The sequence below is a fragment of the Pleurodeles waltl genome, chromosome 6 (genome assembly GCF_031143425.1).
Source record: "Pleurodeles waltl isolate 20211129_DDA chromosome 6, aPleWal1.hap1.20221129, whole genome shotgun sequence".
Classification (NCBI taxonomy): Eukaryota; Metazoa; Chordata; class Amphibia; order Caudata; family Salamandridae; genus Pleurodeles; species Pleurodeles waltl.
The window spans coordinates 56,123,245-56,136,843 of record NC_090445.1 but is presented as its reverse complement, the minus strand read 5'-3'; positions in this window follow the sequence as shown (position 1 = coordinate 56,136,843).

Here is a 13,599-nt window from a genome sequence, read left to right as displayed (position 1 = left end):
GAGGGGAGATTCTCTCCCACAAGCACATTCCTTTGTGTGAAGCCAGGCCACTTCACACCTCATCAAGGCAGCTTGGCTAAGCTGCTGCAGGCTGGCCAATCAGAGCACAGCAGCAAAAACAATGCAAGGCTGAAATTGGCAACTTTTTAGGTAAAGTCTAAAACTTTTTACCTGAACAAGTTATATTAAATCCAACAACTGGAAGTTGTGGGATTTATTACAACAATTAATTTGATACCAAATTCTTGGTATGCAACATTTAAGGAGACTTTAAAATTTAAAATAAAGTCTCCCCATTCTAGCCTATGAAGGCCATTTACTTCAATGAGGGAAAAACAAATTTGGCTGTTTTTACCTCACCAGGGTTTATAAATCTATTTTTATAAAGTCCCTGCTTACTGTATAGTTACATGGCACCCAGCCCTAGGGGCACATAGGGCACACCTTAGGGGTGACATATGTAAAAATAAGGTAGTTTAAGACTTTGGTACTACTTTTAATTCCAAAGTCGAATTTGCATATAACTTTAATTTAAAAGCAGCCAGCAAGGCAGGCCTGCCTTTAAAATGACACTGGGCACCTCAGCAGTGCACCTAGGTGTGCACCACCTATGCTGTGGTCCCTAAACCTACATGCCCTACCATATACTAGGGACTTATAGGTAGGTTAACTTAGCCAATTATAATTAGCCTAATTTGCATATCCATTTTACACAGAGCACTGGCCCTGGGACTGGTAAGCAGTACCCAGGGCACAGCCAAGAGTCAGTAACCACCAGTTCCTGTCCAAAAAGTGTGGGGGTGACCAGGGCAAAAAGGAGGACTTTCCTACAGTGATAGATTAAAAAAAAATTGCCTATCATTTAGACTATTTTCACGTTTTTTGCTATATATGTTTTTTGTGCAGGAAATGTTTATTAAAATTAATTGCTCATAAAATGTACGTCAATGTTCACAATATACAAGCGTACGCATTCATCACTTTCTTCATCCACAATCGTTTCTTCTATTTCCATCAGTGTTGTACAGTTATGTACAAACCACCGCCCACCTATCTTTCGGTAGATTCTTCAAAACTAGGTAGTTCTACAGCAAAAACGATTTCCACTGAAATATATTGCTTAAATAGTATCACTTTACAATTAAGCACAGTTTTTTATGAAATGTGGTAAGAATGCTTTCATCCTATTTCAGCTTAAGAAGAAGGCGCTGAGAAGCGCTTGCGCTTCAATAATTATTCTCTCGGCGCCTTTATTGTGCAGAGAAAGGCAGATACATTGTGTCAAGTTTCCTTCATACAGAAACTCTTCTTAGATTCAAATGTCCATATCCTTAAAAATATAAAAGACTCGAAATATGCAGGGAGGGATCTCTTCGTAGTTAAAGGGTTAACAATGGCATGGGTGCACTGCACTGTGCAGGTCCTACATGTGCTTGGATCAGCCCTCAGCCTATGGAAAGGATTTATATACACACCAACACATCTATAAAATGTGGCAACATTCAAATGGCCTCACAATAGTTAGGTCTTTGTCTCTGATGCCACACTCTGGAAGCTAATGAAAGACTTCCATAGAAGTTTAACCGTGTGCTCCTCCACTTGTGAGCCAGCGGGCCAAACCAACTCATAAAGAGGAAACCTAATGAAGACAGACCTTCGAAAGGGTGGTTTCAAGTTATATCAAAGAATACTAGGAAGTGAGCAAGGAACAACTGAAGAAACATATAAAGATATTAAAAATAACAAACACAGACCTGGTCTTCCTTTTCGGAACACGGACCCCAGGATGCGATCCAATGCATCTTCGATTTTGTAGATCCGTCGCCCGCCAATCAGCTTAGCGCTCATTTCTCCACTTTAATGGAGATACGGGGCTCGAGGTTGTTGGTGCACATCTACGGAAAACAGCTGTATTGATCACTGTGCATTGGGGTTTGAGAAGACGATTTATTTTAATTTTCATCGTAAAAATGAACCCGTGCATTGCAGTTGGACCTTGTAAAAGGAGAAATTGTAGGATGCAAGGGACCCTGTAACCCTGCATCCATGGACATCAATTCACCAAAATGCCAGGGATAGCAGAAGTGACATCACGCGCCCTTTGACCTCCACTTTTTGTCACAGACATACTTACACATGCACACAAATTCACACTTACACACACTCTATTTACATAAACACACTCTCACCGGCAAGCACACACACATCATACATTTAAACGCATCTTTACTTACCTCAGCTGCCATGGAAGGGTATATTTGCGGTTTTAATACACTTATGGTGAATAATATGTTATTATTATGAGTTTGCCACCTCTGAGGCCAGGGGTCGCAAAGGCATGGCACGAGGTTGCAAAGGGCAAGCCCGGTTCACAGCGGCGACCCCTAAATGACGGCCATGAAGCCATCCCTCTTGCACTTTACAAAGGAAAGTAAACGTCTGCATGCAAATTGTCAGCACTAAAATCAGATCCCGCCATTATTTTCGGCTGCTCCAAGACAGACGGTGCGGAGTAGGAAGGCATCTGAAGTCACTGCAGCAGTTTCCAGAACCTGCCCGCTTCCCGCAGCATATTAACTATTAGCAGGATTGTCTCCCTGCCAGCTTGATTCAGAAGACAGTCACACATGCACTCCTTCTGTAATTGAAACACACAGTTTCGGGGGGCGTGGCTGGAGGTCACGCAAGATGGCCGCTGCTCTTTAGAGCTCCGTGAGGCTTCAGCACTTCCTGGAAAGAAGGAGATGTTTTCACATCAAAATTATTAATTTCTTCAGCATTTTTGAGCACGGGAGCACTGCAGCTGCATAAATATGCCTTTATCTTACAGGGACATCAAGTGAATTATTTATCTGTGTCATTTGCATTTCACTGGTAAGCCTCTGCACAAACCTAAACTTTCACAGAAATGTTTCTATTTGACTTTTAACTGCTTGCCTGGATGTGATTCTACAAATCTAGTTTCTTCTGCAATGGAATATTTATTACCGTCTGACAGCCAGCTGAACTTTTGACCTCTCTCTTCAAACACATTTAGCTGAGTTTTTCAACTTTCAGTATTCATTGGCAGCTCTTGTCAAGGAGCTCTTTCAAATTGCTCTTCATAACATGGTAAATGCTTTCCTTTGACGGAGGGGATTTTTTTTCCTTTTCAGAAGGTTCCCTTAAAACTAGTCACCAATTGTTTGACTATGTGCAGTAAAGTGCTTTGCTCTTGTGGTATTCTGTCATGCCTGTCATGAGAGAATAATTTAGGATTTTCTATTTACATATTTTTTATTATATTTTGCTATGTTGTTGGAAACTTCTGGCAGCAGCTTCTCATTGTAATATAATTCCATCAACACCTCACATTGCTGGCTTCCTATTACCAAATTGCTGGAGGCTTTTATGGGGAGACCACATAACTCTCAGAGTTGCCAGTCATCATCTTTCTCCAAGTCTAATAATCGTCTTCGAGTGGTGCGCACACATATAACTAAATCTTCTCTACCATCAACTTTAACAATGGATAGTGCTGCAGTCTTTTTAAAGGATGGCGCATCTTCATCTCATGCTGCTGGCGCAGTTGCGAAAAAAACATCTAACACCTCCTCCATCAAGCGCCCCAAAAAAGACCTTGATTCTCCCTCAAAATCACCTTCACATCTTACTCTAGATGATGTCATGGAGGAATTGCGTGCACTAAAGCCCTTTATGATGGACACTAATGCCTCTTTGCAACGTATTGAGGAGCAATGGTCCCAACACGAACAACAAATTTGTACTCTGGAACAGAGAGTCAGTAGCCTTGAAGATTGTAACACTGTCAATCCTCAGATCTCTAAAGACATAGCTCAACTTAAAAGGCTTACTGAAAACTTAGGAAACAGAAATAGGAGAAATAATCTTTGCCTTTTTGGGATTCCAGAAGGTTCTGAAGGCTCTAACATGATTGCATTCCTTCAAAAAGCAATACCTTCATTTCTTCGCTTGCCTCCTACCTCTCCCCTCTATATCCAACGGGCACATCGTTTAGGTCCACAGACTTCAACTGGCCCTCGTGCACATCCTAGAGGAATTATTATTCTCTTTCTCCAATTTACTGACGATTCAAATACTCTCGGAAGCCAAAAAGATGGGCTCTTTGCTATGGTCGGGTCATAAAGTATTTTTCACACAAGACTTCTCTCCTGCTACAGCTGCACGTCGCAAACAGTTTTTGGACTTACGTCCACAACTCAAATCCTTGAATATTCGATATGGTCTTCTTCACCCATGCCTTTTCAAAATTACATTCAAGGACAAATCTTACTCGTTTGAGGAACCTTCAGCACTACAAATGTTTATTAACCAACACAAAACAGAAGCAATGGAACTAGGAGCATCTGCAATTACTTGAAGATATAATTTAATTTGTCTTTAATGTCCTTCTTTTTTTTATTTCTAGACAGTTTTATAGTAATGGTTATGTTTAATATTTATATCCATGGTTTTCCATCTCTGCATCTTCTTATTTTCTTATATATATATATATATTTTTTTTTAGATAGTGTTCTTTGTGCAATCCTCATGTTCCTTTCCCAACCGTATCCCTTTCTCACCATCCAAACTGTTCTCCTACACGTTCCACTGTTAAGCTTTGATTTTTATTGTTTTTCATGTCACAGTCCTTTACTGTAGTTATTACGTTATTTGGTCTCCTGTATGGTACATTTTTCGTTTGTAAGTTTTTTTATTTCTTCCATGAAACTCGTCTTCATATGTTTTAATATCTAATATCACCTTTCTTGTGCTGAAGCCACGCTTGCCTGTCTTTTCAGGTTTTCCGCTGTCCCTCTACCTTTCGGGGTATTCACTTTCTATCTTGTTTTTTTTAGCTTTCATGGACTTTAGTCCCTGTATTGCCACATCCATGTATATACAACTTCTGGAGGTCATCTTCTTCCTTTTCTTTTTCTTTACTATCTTGTTTCTTCCTCATTTCTTTGCTTTTGCAAAATTGATATGCCTAGTTTTTTCATTGTTACAGCAGTTGTTTATTAATACTTCTTGTTATGCAACTTAGAACTGTTACTTGGAATGTTAAGGGGCTTAAACACCCCATTAAACGTCAGCGTGTCTTATCTCACCTAGCTCGTTTGAAATGCCACATTGCTTTGTTGCAAGAGACTCACCTCAACGACTCCGAGGCAATTAAGCTTAAAAAACAATGGGTGGGGGACATTTTCCACTCCCCTTCCATCACAAACAAAAATGGGGTAATTATACTCTGTCATAAATCTCTCAAACCTACAATAATTTCGCAGCATCAAGATACAGAAGGTTGCTGGGTACTTGTTACATTTACAATTGACAATATTTCTCTTACTATCCTTAATATATACGTCCCCACACATCCACATCCAAATTTTGGAAGAATCTTTCACATATTGTCTCTGAACATTCTTCAAACAATTTACTAATAGGTGGTGACTGCAACCAAATTCTCGATCCTTTTTTGGACAGATGTTCCACGTCACGTTTCATTCCACATGCCTCCCACAAAGCTTTTAAAAACTTTATTTTACACCATTCTCTCTCTGATTCCTGGAGACTATGCAATCCCGACCACTTGGAATATTCTTTTTATTCTCCTACCCACCATTCCCATTCCAGGCTTGATTATATCTTTCTGAGTAAAGGTTTATTGCAACATATGGTCAACTCTGAAATCGGTGCTATTTTGATCTCAGATCACGCACCAGTGATTACTGACCTTGATCTTTTTCTTAATGGTTCTAAAACATCTTCTTGGAGGTTTAATAGCTCTCTACTTTCAGATGCTACTTTTATCGCTTCCTACAGTAAGTTTATAGAAGAATACTTTCACACCAACGATAGTGATCAACTATCATTTCATTTTGTCTGGGATGCATTCAAAGCAGCCCCTAGGGGTTTCATCATAAGTTACGCTCACTCAAAAAAAAGTCTGCTCAACAAAAATCGACTTCCATCCTTGAAAATATAAAGTCCCTAGAAAATGAATACTATACTCACAAAACTAGTAAATCACATCTTGAAGCACTAGTCTCAGCTAAAATGGAGTTTAACCAATATACCACTGAACAAGCATGCGGCACCCTCCTGAAAATAAATGCCAGATATTGTGGTGGTAACAATAAAGCTGGTTCTAGCTCGATATTTGAAACAAAGAAAAGAAAAAAACAACTATTAAATCTATCACAGATAACAATGGAGTTAAACACTTTAGAGATAAAGATATAGCATTGTGTTTAGCTTCTTACTATAAGGAACTGCACACTCCAGAACACATACCAACAGTTGAATCTCTCAACCAATATTTCTCTAATCTCAAACCAAGGGACCCATTGCAGATTGACCTCTCATCTTTAGACCAACCCCTACAACTTACCGAACTATATACAGCTTTACAATCTATCCCCAAGGGTAAGGCTCCAGGCCCAGATGGCTTCACAGTAGAATTCTTAATTCAGTTTGCTAAGTCTCTTTTCCCCAAACTCTTTCAATTACTTAATCATTTTATAATGTCAGGTTCTGCATCTGGCTCATTTACGGAGGCCATGATTTGTCTTATTCCCAAAAAAGATCGGGATGCGACTGACTGTAAAAATTATAGACCCATATCTTTAATTAATACTGATTGTAAACTCTATGCCAAAGTTTTAGCTCTCCGTTTACTCCCATATATACCTGACCTTATTGATTCTCATCAATCTGGTTTTATCCCTAATAGAAATGTAGCAGATAATTCCCGTACTTTTTAAAATATTATTAACAAGGCATCTAAACTTAAGATTCCTCTGGCAGCTTTATCATTGGATGCAGAAAAGGCCTTTGATAGGGTCTATTGAGGTTTCTTGTCGAAAGCATTGGAATGGCATGGACTAGGTACTAAATTCCGACATTTTATATCCATTCTTTATTCCTCACCATGTTCCTCAGTTATAACAAACGGTATCCGATCTCCTTTTTTCCCTCTTAAAAGGGGTACTCGTCAGGGATGCCCATTGTCTCCTTTACTATTTATTTTGGCTCTCGAACCTTTTCTATACCAATTAAAAAGTCTGAACAATTTACGGGGTTTCAAATTAATAATGCACACATCAAATTTATGGCATATGCTGATGATATTCTTTTGTTCATGTCTCACCCTGACACTTCTCTTCCTGCATTCCTGCATGAGCTCAACTTATATTCTGATGTATCTGGCTATAAACTTAATATAGACAAAACAGTGGTCTTACCACTTAATGCTCATTGAACTGGCTCTGTATTCCTTGATGCAGGATTATCTTGGAATTCCTCTAAGATTAAATGCCTGGGGGTATGGTACTGCACTACTCTCAAGGATAAATTAAGGACTAATTTAGAAATTCTATTGGAAAAGCTTGTAGATCTCACACAGAAATGGTCTCCGTTATATCTCACGTGGTGGGGCCGCTTGGACACCATTAAGGTGATGCTTCTCCCTATCATTAACTTCTTCCTTATGATGCTTCCTATTAAGATACCTAAACTATTTTTTAGTTCAATTGATAAAATTCTATCCAAGTTCCTGTGGAACGGTAAACAATCCTGAATCTCTCTCTCGAAATTCAAACTTCCTAAAGTACAAGGTGGAGTTAATTTCCCTGACTTTATAACTTATCACAAATCTTTTGGCATTAAGCAAATACATCCCTATTTATCTACGCTCAATGATGCCCCTAAAAAGCTATCGTTCTCTTTGGAGAAACATTTATTTCTCCCTTTTCCCATAAACACATTATATTTATGTCTAACCCCCCAAAATTCTGGTTGCCCAGCACTATCTCCCATTCAGTCAACTTACTGAAACCTTTTTTTATTTCGCATCTTACCCCCATTAATAAATTCTTTAACAGTCCTATTTGGCACAATAGTTCGCTTAGGAAACAATGTAAAACCTTGTGTTGGAAGGCTTGGATGACTAAAGGTATTCTTCTCATTTCCCAATTATATCATAAAGACTCTATCATCCCTTTTACTACTCTCTCAGCAATTTATAATCTCCCTATTCGCATGAAATCCCAATATATCATTTCTACTCTAGTCCAAGAGGCCCTCAATAAACTTATACATCATAATCATTCTTCTCTTGCATCATCTCCACACCCGATTGTAACTTCTAATTATCCTAGGGCAGCTGGAATTTATAAACTTTTAAGAACATCTGTTTCACCTAGACTCAAATCACCTATTGAGACATTGTGGGAATCAGATATTGGTGTTGTTTGGCCAACCTCTTTATGGGATAGAATATGGTATAAGATACATTCCACTGCACGCACTGCAAGCCTCACGCAGACCCTATATTTATTTTACAATAGACTTTTCTACACTCCTGTATGCCTTTACAAATTCAAACTTGCACAAAATGACAATTGTTGGCGCTGCCACACTCATCAGGGTACTGGCTTTCACATGTTTTTTTCCGGTCCCTCCCTATCTACTTTTTGGTCCTCAATATGGTCTCGCATTTCAGCAATAGCTCAGATCTCCTTACCAATGTCATATGAATTACTGTTTTTGGGAGGCGTACACGATATCTGGAGTTCATTCAGGCCTCTTGGAAAATTGGTGGACCTTTTGCTTTCTATTGCAATCTCTATTATTACTTCTACCTGGAAATCTTCGGAGAACATTACTCTCAGACAGTGGTGGAATTCTGTATGTTATCATCATAGACTTGACAGCTACAAGCTTGATTCAACAGGAACTTTCTTCAAACGTCATCAGCTATGGTTGCCATTAAGTAACTATCTCTCACACACTGCGAAGGAAATGGATTTTTCTCCTCCTTTTAAAAAAATGTCAATATATTTCCTGTTTTTCTTCTTATATATACTTATTTCATCTTACATTCGCTGTAACTAATGCCTATTGCCTCTCTCTCCACATGGCTATCACTTGATTCCCTTTTCTATCCCTAAAGCTCTTCTCCCTCTCCCTCTTTCTTTCTTCTTTCTTTATTCAAACTTGGAGTCTTTGATACTATATTGCTGTATATGCCTAATTCATGTACATGTTTAAATATGCATTTACAAGTACAATATTCCTTATGCATATATATTCACAACTGCATATCTCTGTCCTGGCAATGTTAAGTTAATGTTCTTGTATTTGACTCAATAAAAAACATCTTTAAAAAAAAAGAAACACACAGTTTCTCATTTGGAAATTGCCTAAATTGAAGTGTCGTTTGGTTCAATGTGATAAAGTCTGACAAAGGCTCTTCTGTTTTGCGCGCTTGCATTTACATTTTGGAGGCAATGATGGAATAGCTTTAATAACGAGCCGATTTCAAGCACCACGCCATGAGCACAAAGGAGCACACAAAAGGAAACAGAAGTTCGCTCCCAGTCAACCTTATCAGCAGTTATGAGGCTATCCACGTAACAGGGTCAATGTCATGCAAGGCACTCGACTACTGCCCAGCAAGATCGCGCTGCGTAGGAAATAAAAATAAAAAGTAGTCCAGAAGCCATGCGGGAAACATGGAGCCTAGTATGCTTTCAGTAATTTACTGGTGCACTCGAGGAGGGCTAAACACCAGAAAAGGCATGCTGTGTGCATGCCTTTCACTAATGAAATCAAGCGAATTTTAACAGGCAAGCCCCCGGACCAACCAAACTGATGGGTGTGACATGGGTGTGGTTAAAAGCCACAGAAAGATCACAAAAGGGGCAGAGCGCTTGCACACTCGACCCTAAAAAAGAAATAAAAGCACAGGTTGCGGAGAACATTCTGAATTTGTGGCAGAAAGGCTGCCTTATTTCTAACAAGCCCAAACCCATAAAAATACCCTTACCACCCTGTACCACTACCCACCTTTCAACCCCAAAATGACCCTTCCCTCCCTTTAGCACTACCCACCTATAAACCCTAAAATCACCCTTGCCAACCTTTACCACTACTCATCCCTAAACCCTAAAATTACCCTTACCACTATTTTCCTGGTAAGGCTGCAGCTTTTCAAAGTTTAGTTTTGTTCGTAAAAGACAAATCAGCATTTTACACTCTAGCGTATCAATTTGCCTTTTATGCTCCTAATGTGTGGCACATACCCAGTGCTGTTTCAATTAATGTCACCAATCATCCATACTAGTTTCTGTTTGCTTACTTGGGCTGCTCCCACAAATAAAAATAAGGATGCAATTTCGAACTCCTTCATTTTTGCAGAGTGCTTTAAAACTTTCAGATTTCCTTTATGTATCTGTATTGTATTGATCTGTTAATAATATTTAACTTTCAAAACGATTGAGGATCCCTGGAGTAGGCAATGTGGACCACAGGTTAAGAAGTACTGCTATTGAGGCCTCAGCAAGCACTCAGTAACTTGCCAAGAGGTGTACTAAATAGCTGTACACCAAAGAAAACGCTCTGTGGGGTACTTATGTATATGTTAAAGCTCCCTTGAAAGGGGTAGTCAAAGACATCTGACCTCCTCTCATGCATTCAAATATTGCTGAATAATCAAGACAGGAGAGAGAAGCTTACAAACAAGAAAAGCTTGCCTGATTCTGACAATGAAGAGGAAGCAGCTGCTGGGTGGCTCCTAAAACTGGGAGATTTAGTCTAGGAATGTGCTGCCAACAGAGTGACTTTTGGATCATCATGCAGACCACCTATACTAGTTCTTGGAGGTAGAAGGCACACTCGTCCTTATCCTGCCAGCACTGCCTGGTGCGAAGGAAGGTATTAATTGACCATGTCAAGAATCATCATCTAGCAGATTGTATTCAGGGGTCGGTCACCAGTGTCAAAGTGTCTGCAGATTAAGAGCCTCACTGTGGCGGTTGCACCACGGTCGGACCGACAGCACTGCCAGATTACGAGTAGTTGTTGGTCTGGAGTTGCTGGCAGTCCTAATCCATCAGTCCTCAGATTACGAGTCCCTTCTCCGCCAGCAGTTACATGGCGGTAGGGTTACAGGGGCACCCCTGGCCAGCTCAGTCGAGAGCTTCACAGTGAAAATCGTGACTGGTGGTGGTGCATCATACGCATGAAATTATTGCCTCTGGCTCATAATAGAGCCAATGTTGTAGGCCGTTTCCCACTGGGCCCGCCTGCTGACCCAGCAGGAAAATCTTAATGGAGCCTTTGGGAAGGCAGCCGCACTGGCGGCAACCTGACCGTCGGAACTTGTGCAGACGGCTTTTTCCATCTGCTGAAGGCATAATGACCCCCTTAGTCAATACATGCCTCCATATGTCAGAGCTATTTAGAGAGATCAGTCAAGTAGAAGTAATTGGTTCCATTGGACTGGTGACCTTGCTGATGAGTCTCCAGCTTTCCAACCAACTTCAAGTATTGTAGTGCAGGCATCATTTTTATCAATTGAATCTACTACTTCAATCTTATGTAGAACTGCAACTTAACGTGCACCCTCAAAGAATCTATATCATCTACAGATGCAGTACCTTTGTAAGAAATGGCCTGCTGAGGGAATGTGGCCAAACCTGATACTGTGGAAACAGAAGCTGTATTCCTTCTCTCTCTTCATTCAAAGCAAACACCTGGAATGAGTAAGCGCTACAGGCAGATTCTTACCTTTTGCTGGGGCCTCAATAGGTATATATATTCTCCACAGTCATACATCGTTTGATTTTTGGACCAATTTCATTATTTCTTTTGTGGATTACAATGTTGATTATAATTTTGATGATAGTACATGGGAACTTTCTTTTTGAATATCTTACACCATCTCCTGTGATACAAGAGCTGCAACCACATTTCTCCTCACATAGTCAAATGAAATTATCATGCTGTCAACATCATTACATATCCCTTGTCTGATGGTGCTCTCTGAGACACAGTACTATATTAAATTTTGTGCCCAAGGAAAAAAAAATCAACTTTGTTGCATTCAGCGCATTGCATGTGATGATCTCATCACATGACGTCCTTTGCAAGTTCATGACATATTAAAGTAGTTAACTTATGAATTATCCTAATTCATTTGCTTCAATGGATATTAAAGATCCTTATCTGGACATCACTTTACATCACCATGGTCATCATTACATTATTTAAACAGAAATTCAATGTAAAATTTATAATTGTACTCACTGGGTAAATTGTGGGACACTGTCCTAATATCTGTGGGACAGTCCTACAGCCTTTCAGCACCATTATAGTTATTTGAACAGGTTTAATCTGTAGGAAGTTGGCCTGTTGTGTGGTGAGCACCTATGGTGTTATCACCTTTGTAGGAAAGTACCCTCTTACTTGGCATGGTTACCCCCTTTTCTGCCTGATGTCAGTGTGTTTGACTGTGTTCATTGGGATCCTGCTAACCAGGACCCCAGTGATTATGCTCTCTGTCCCAAAACTCTGTATTTCATCCCACATCTGGCACACTGGTGCCCCCATGTAAGTCCCTAGAATATGGTACCCAGGTACCCAGGGCATTTGCGTACCAGGGAATCCCTATGGGCTGCAGCATTTATTATGCCACCCATAGGGAGCCCATACAAAGTGTTATGCAGGCCTGCATTGCAGCCTGCGTAAAAAGGTGCATGCACCCTTTCACTGCCAGTTCACTGCACCAGGTAAATATAAGTCACCCCTATAGCAGGCCCTCCTAGCCCAGGAGGTAGGGTGGAAGTACCTGTGTGTGAGGGCACGCTGCATTAGCAGAGATACCCCCACAAACTCCAGCTCCATATTCCTGGACTTCGTGGGTGCGGGGATGCAATTTTATGTGTGTACTGGACATAGGTCACTACCTATGTCCAGCTACTTAATGGTAAGTCCGAACATAGGCATGTTTGGTATCAGACATGTTCGAATCATACCCCAATACTTTTGCAAGTATTGGTTGTATGATGTATGATTCTGTGCACTCTGTGGGGCTCCTTAGAGGACCCCCAGCATTGCTCTTACAGCCTTCTGAGGTTTTCCAGCCAGCCAAAGCTGCTGCCACCTCACAGACAGGTTTCTGCCCTCCTGTTGCTTGAGCAGCTCAAGGCCAGGAAGGCAGAACAAAGGATTTCCTTTGGGAGAGGGGTGTTACACTCTCCCCCTTTGGAAATAGATGTTACTGGGCTTGGGAGGGGTAGCCTCCCCAAGCCACTGGTATGCTTTGAAGGGCACATTTGGTGTCCTCCATGCATAAACCAGTCTACACCAGTTCAGAGATCTCCAATCCCTGCTCTGGCGCGAAACTGGACAATGGAAATGGGAGTGACCACTCCCTTGTCCATCACCACCCCAGGGGTGGTGCCCAAAGCTCCTCCAGAGGATCCCTGGGTTTTGCCATCTTGAATCCAAGGTTGGCAGGGAACTCTGGGAGCATCTCAGTGGCCAGGTCAGGCAGGTGATGTAAAGCTCCCTTCTGATAGGTGGTCACCCAGCTCGGTGACCAGTCCTCCTTTCAGGGCTATTGAGGGTCTCTCTTTTGGGTGGTTCCTCAGATTCTGCTTGCAAGATTCCAGCAGGATTCCTCTGCAACCTCCACTTCAGCTTCTGACCAAAGAAACTGCATCTGGACTCTCCAGGACCCAACAATCTGCAACACAGACAAAGACTTTGCCTGCAACATTGTTTCCATGGCTCCTTCCAGCTTCTGCAACA